At 42.8% G+C, this 6,865-nt stretch overlaps 1 non-coding gene across 1 annotated transcript; it reads left to right on the top strand.

The window, feature by feature from the left end:
* The first annotated feature begins 6,268 nt into the window (after positions 1-6,268).
* On the top strand, positions 6,269-6,387 carry LOC145405170 (5S ribosomal RNA). Its single transcript, XR_013898272.1, has one exon. It is a non-coding gene; the product is annotated as a 5S ribosomal RNA (ribosomal RNA).
* Positions 6,388-6,865: the final 478 nt, after the last annotated feature.

The following is a 6,865-nucleotide window of genomic DNA, read 5'->3' on the forward strand; positions in this document are numbered from 1 at the left end:
ATCCTTTGCCACTCCTAAAGCCACCCTGTTCATCACTCACTGATATCTCTCTTACTTTATGATAATTCTTCCATATATCTTCCCTACCATACTCAATAAAATTATGCCACGATAATTCTTGCACTCTCTTCACTCACCTTTATTTTTGTACAGGGGTGCAATCACAGCCTTTTTTTCACTCTGCTGGCACAGTTTCACTCATCTCTGTCTTCTTACATATCTCCAACAAGCAGTTTGTGCCGCTCTTTCTGCTACACTTAATCATCTCTGCATACACCTTATCAACCCCAGCTGCTTTCCCATTTTTCAGGCGCTTCACAGCGCTCTTCACCTGTGTATCACGTTTCATGGCAGTGCATTCCTTCTCTTAGTCATATGATCTGACTACTCCACATTGTCCTCTCTCGGCCCTCGTATCAGCAACCATTCCCAGCATCGACGTCTCTACGAGCACGTAATCATTCAGTCTCCTTTCAACACAATCCCAGTTCCCTCAGTACCATATACAGTATATTTAGATGCATCTTTGTGTTTGAAATACGAGTTACAAATGCACAACCTCCTTTCGTGACACATGTCCTTCAGTCGTTTCCTATTATCATTTTCGTCAGGTTTTCCATTACAACCCTTTGTGTTATCCTCAGGACTACTGCCTACTCTTCCATTCATATCATCCATTACGATCACTTTATAGCTCCTGTGCATTTCTCCCACTGCTTCATCCAGCATATCCCAAAACCTGTCTTTCCCTCTCTCACTCCTGTCATCACATGATGCAAATGCTGCAATCACAGCCACTTTCACCTTCTCAAACTTGAACTTGACATACATACATCTCGAGCTTACACATTTGTAATCTCTCACTCCTGGCTGCCACACCTCGTTCATCACCAAAGCAACTCCTTCCTTGCATTTTCCCTGCCCATTCATGCCCGATCTTACACATTTCACACCCTCCCACTCCTCCACTTCACACTCTTTCATCTTTGTTTCATACAATGCCATCACGGCATATCTTGCATTCTTGAACACATTCACCACTTCCACTCTCTTTCTGTCCTCATTCACACCTCTCACATTCCACATGGCCATGTGAATCTGCCCATTTGGTTGGGACCCTGGGCAGGTATTGGGTCCTCCAAGGCTCTCTGAAGCATTTGCCAAGATTAAATGATTTTAAATAGAGGAATCTGGGGAAGAGTTTAACCCGGCCCAAAATCCTGCTTATATGGTTACTACCTAGTGTAGTAAATGGTAAATGGTTTCCTGGGTACAGGCTTGTCACTCAGCATAGAGACCATAAGACATCCCTACACTGAGTGAATGGATGATGGGCACCCTCATCTACCTCACTATCAAATCAGTATAATTTGGCTTGTCACTCCGCATAGAGACCATAAGGCATCCCTACACTTAGTGAGTGGATGATGGACACCCCCATCTACCACACTGTCAAATCAGTATAAGAAATATTGTTTTAATTTTCTTGATGGAGTGGCAGATGTTTTGCAAGTGCAGAAATGTTACATTGTTAGAGAAGTTAAAGTACGATGGCAAAGATGAGAGACCTATGCATTTGAGAGCCTGAAAAAAGCCCTACTGATATGAATTTTGGATAAAAAAGTATAATACTGTTACCATAGTGTGAAGTATAAATACTAATGTATTGTGATTAAAATATTAAAACTTAGATTTAAAAATTAAAAAAAAAAATACAGTACACTCGACCCTCGATTTCCCGTATCTGTATTTCCCGGTTTTCGGATTTCCCTGACACAGGCTGAGGCCTGACAATATTATCAAATGCTGGACAAATGCCCGTACAAGTCCGGGATTCTCACAAAAGTCTGGCCATTATTCTTTCATATAAAATTATAAGCAGTCTGCAGCACAACACAGTATAATTTTAGCAAGGTTTTGACTCAATAAAGGCCATTTGTAACACACACACGAAGATATTTTCATACATGAAATGCATCGTGGCAACCAACCTGCTTCACCACACCAGTTCCTTCTAACTCATGACAATATCCCTTTTGCCTCTTACCTTTCTCAAATGCCACTATAAATAGTTTATTGCATAACACAGTAAAATTTAAGGAAGGCTTGGACACAATAAAATAAGTAATAAAAAAAAAATTTCTTACGGACAAAGTCAATTGAATCCATTCCTACTCACTTAGCCCACCTGACTTGGTGCGACTAAATATCAATTCGGCACTATTTACTGGAAAATGTTTTGATTTTTTTCACCACAGTGGCTCGTACACACCTAATTATCTGAAATCTGCTAAAAAAAATTGCCAATGCAAGATCGTACAAGCAGAGTGAGAAGAGTTCTGGACAAATGTGGAAGTGTGCATGGAAAAGTTTGGAAGGAATGAGAGAGTGTTTTTGATTGGTGATATGAATGGCGAAGTAGGGAATGTGAAGGTGGATGGAATAGTTGGTGAGTTTGGTGTGCCTGCTGAGATAGATGAGAATGGCAGTGCGTTAGTGGACATTTGTGCTGGGAAGAGGTTGGTGATAGCCAATACCCTCTTCAGGCACAAAATGATCCACAGGTATACACGGCGAGTGATGAGAAGGGTAGGTGGTGAACTGAATGAAAGGAAGGCAATGATTGATTATGTGTGTGTGGATGAAAGGATGCAAAAACGTGTAATGGATGCAAGAGCTTATAGAGGTTGGGGGAGTGGACTTTCTGACCACTACTTGGTGGTGGCCAGAATCAAGGTCCAATTAGGATGGAGAAATAGAAGAAGGGAAGGACTGGAAGGAGTATTTGTAAGGAGAGTTGAAAGGTTACAAGAGGATGAGAAAAAAGCAGAGTATAAGAGAGAAGTAGAGGAACGATTGGGCAAATATGAATTGGAGCAGATGGGGGACGTGGAAGGTGTGCACAAGATATTTACAGAAGAAATATGTGCAGCATGTGATGTGGTGCGTGGGAGGAAGAGAAGACGGAGGGGTGTGCAAGGAAGAGCGTGGTGGAATGAAGAGGTGAGACAGGCTGTGGCACAAAAGAAGAAAGCATACAATGAATGGATGAGAAATAGGGGTGTGGAAGAAGTTGAGAGGCAGAATAGAGAGTTATATGTAGAAAGAAAGAGAGAGGTGAAAAGATTAGTAAGAGAGAGTAAGAAGAGAGTGGATGAGGAATTTGGAAGGAACTTGAGTGTAAAGTGGAGGGACTGTAAGAAAATGTTCTGGAAAGAGGTGAAAAGAGTAACACAGGGTGGAAGTGAAGTTAGCAGGGGAGTGAAAGATAAAAATGGTAGATTACTAGTGGAGAAGGGAGAAAAAGTGAGCAGATGAAGAGAACACTTTAAGGAATTGTTGAACATAGAGGATGGAAGTAATGCGAGTATAAGTGGCTGGGGAATGGCTGGGAGAAGGAGGGAGGTGAGAAGACAGGAAGAAATCAGTAAGATAGAAGTTGTGGAAGCAATGAAGAAAGTTAAATTGGGGAAAGCCCCAGGAATTGATGGAGTGTGTGGTGAAATGCTGAAGCATGGGGGAGAGATAGTAGTAGAATGGATGTGGAAAATGTGCAGATTGGCCTGAGAGGAAGGTAGAGTCCCTGAGGATTGGAAGTCAGGTATAATTATTCCCTTGTACAAAGGAAAAAGGGAAAAAGAAGTGTGTGGTAATCATAGGGGCATCTGGCTTCTTAGTATAATAGGAAAAGTGTATGGTAGGATACTTATTGACAGAGTTAGAGAAAGAACAGAGGAATTAGTTGGAGAAGAACAGGGAGGCTTTAAGAATGGAAGAGGTTGTGTAGGTCAGATATTCATTCTTAGATCTTTAATGGAAAAGTTTCTAGAGAAGGGAAAGAAGTTGTATGCGGCTTTCATGGATTTGGAGAAAGCGTATGACAGGGTGGATAGACAAGGATTGTGGAAAGTATTAAGAATATATGGAGTAGATGGGAAGTTGTTGAATGCTGTGAAGAGTATGAATGATGGTGCTAAGACTGCAGTGCGTGTGGATGGTGAACTGAGTGAATTTTTCTCTTTGAAGGTTGGGTTGAAACAGGGATGTGTCCTGTCTCCATGGTTGTTCAATCTGTACATGGATGGAGTAATAAAAGAGGTACAAGGTAGGGTAGTGGATGTTGGAGTGGCCCTGGTCAGAGAGGGTAGTGTTTGGAAACTCCCTGTACTGTTGTTTGCAGCTGATACTGTGTTGTTGAGTGAAGATGAAGGAGAGCTGCAAGGCTTGGTGGATGAGTTTGGGAGGGTGTGTAAGAAACGGAATCTAAAGGTGAATGTAGGGAAGAGTAAAGTGATGGTCTTTGAGAGAGAGGAAGTCAGTGAATGTACAGCGAGGTTGGATGGTGAGGAATTGGAAAATGTGAGTACGTTTAAGTACTTGGGTAGTGTGATGAGTAAGGATGGAGGTTTGGAGGGTGAAGTGCTTGAAAGGGTACAGCAGGGAAGAAAGGTTGCTGGTTCCTTGAAAGCAGTGATAAGAAGCAGGGAAGTGAGCATGGAAGTGAAAAAGTTACTACATGACTATTGTGATACCAACTCTAACGTATGGAAATGAAGCTTGGACGTTGCTGGAAGGACACAAGTCAAAAGCGAGAGCAGTGGAAATTAGTTATTTAAGAGGAGCCTGTGGAGTCACATGGAGAGACAGGCTGACAAATGAGGATATAAAGGAGCGTTGTGGTGTGGATGTGGATATGATAGGAAGCGTTAGGAGGAACACACTGAGGTGGTTTGGCCATGTGGAGAGGATGGAGGGTGAAAGACTGACGAAGAGAGTGTATGTGAGTGAGGTGGAGGGGGGAAGAGGGAGGGGGAGGCCGAGGATGAGATGGAGGGATGGGGTTGAGAGGTATATGAGAGAGGGGGGTGTGGGTTGGGAGCGGGGCAGTGAAATGGTGGGGGACAGGGCGACGTGAAGGCGATTTGTTTGTGGCCACCCCGAACGGGATTGAGGCGTCTGGCAATAGATAGATAGATAGATAGTTTTGTTTTTTTCCACCACAGTGGCTCATACACACCTAATTATCTGAAATCTGCTAAAAAAAAAAAATTACAATATAATTTAATTTAAAAATTAGGTTTCCGAGCTAAAATTTGCCAGTGTTAGCAGATATTTCCCCTTCAGATCATCAGCACATTTGACAGACTTCTATTTTGCATAAATATTTATTTTGAGTAAAAAAAAATGTATTGCATTGTAAATCGATATTCATACAAAACAAAAGTCCGTCAAGGTGAGTTAGGCTAGAGGCAAAACACTTCTGCAAACTTTAAGAAATTTTCGCTCTGAATTCTGATTTTCTATTAATAATTAAATTAAGCACAAATTTTTTACTGGATTTAAAAAATTAGGTGTGCAGACCTGTATGGTATTAAAGATAAAAATATTTTCCCATTAAAATTGCTGATTCGTTTCAAGGTCGAGATCACATTCGATGATTACGTGTTTGTATCTCGGTCAGGTGATGAGTGGTTGGCTCACCTTGTGGTGTTCCATTCCTTGTTCATTTTCCTCTTTTTCCTCAGCTTTCAGATCTTCTTCTATAATACCTGTACTGCTGGGTTGAATTAGGCTCGACTTCTCGTACCTATTTCACCCAACGTGGAGCGGGGTCCTCTTTCGAGACCGGAGCTAGTGCAATAAAGAGAGGTAGGACATAAAAACCTTCGGCAACACCATACACGTATATTACCACAGTCAGACACAGGACACTTCAGCAGATATTACAACACAATATAGAGCAATACAAAAACCTTATCTAAAATATTGTGTATCTCGCAGGATACTAGCTTTCTAGATACTAATGACAATACAACAAATCTTAGTACTAGGAGTGCAGTAAATACAGGTGCGCGCGGAGCCCGTGAGGGGGGGGGGGTTTGTGATCCACCAGGAGGAGGTAGGGGAGACACGGAGAGTGACTTAAAACGGCGAGGAGGTAGTTATGGTAATATTGAAGGATGCCCGATGTTAGCAAGGGAGTTTAGGTGTTTTCTGTTGGCGAAGATTCTTTGACAAATAACTCTGATTCTTACTTTGGCTTTAAGAGCGGGAGCGAGGAATGGAGAGAGTTTTTAGGAATAGCGGGCGGAGGGGGGGAATATCGTTAATACTCGCCTTCCTTGATATTTTGGTGGAAATATGGTTTTCTGTAGGCACCACTTATTCGTTACACATCTCCTCGGTATGATATGTAGACTCTCGCTTCACAACGCGTAACAAAGTCGGAATACTCGTAAATACTATTTCACCATATTACTTAGAGACAGCCAACGGCCATGCCACGTTGAGTACACCGCTTCTCGTCCGATCAGCGAAGTTAAGCAACGTTGGGTCTGGTTAGTACTTGGATGGGTGACCGCCTGGGAACACCAGATGCTGTTGGCATCCCTACGTGTCAAGTGGGGTTGGTGGAGGATTAGTGCCCCTCCCTGTAAAACAATTAACTCTGAGCCCTTGACCACCCCGTTTGGGATACATGGCGTCTGCCAATGGATGGATGGACTTAGAGACTAGCCAATAGAACTCCAGTAATATTTTAGTCTTTCTCCGGGCTCTAGAGATATGTCTTTAGAAAGATTCGGGGTGGCACTCGCACGTATTTTCACTTTAGGTCTCAACCCACATTCTCGTCCTTCAACTGGATATTGTGTTCTGATTTACCCCAATGGAGATTACATAAAGTCACTGCACAATACTTATTCTAAGAGACAGGGAGTCACACTTAACCTACTTCACGATTGTTACAGGGTCACTCGTATTTCCTCATGGAGAGAAACAAGGACACGTCATCGGCGATCCGGTCGGACTGAGGGCGTCGTCCGGGCGGGGCGAGCCGGGAGGGCACGGGGCGGCTCGCGAGGGC

Source organism: Coenobita brevimanus, chromosome 65, assembly GCF_032717465.1.
Source record: "Coenobita brevimanus isolate Jiangsu-jjx chromosome 65, ASM3271746v2, whole genome shotgun sequence".
NCBI classification, from domain to species: domain Eukaryota; kingdom Metazoa; phylum Arthropoda; class Malacostraca; order Decapoda; family Coenobitidae; genus Coenobita; species Coenobita brevimanus.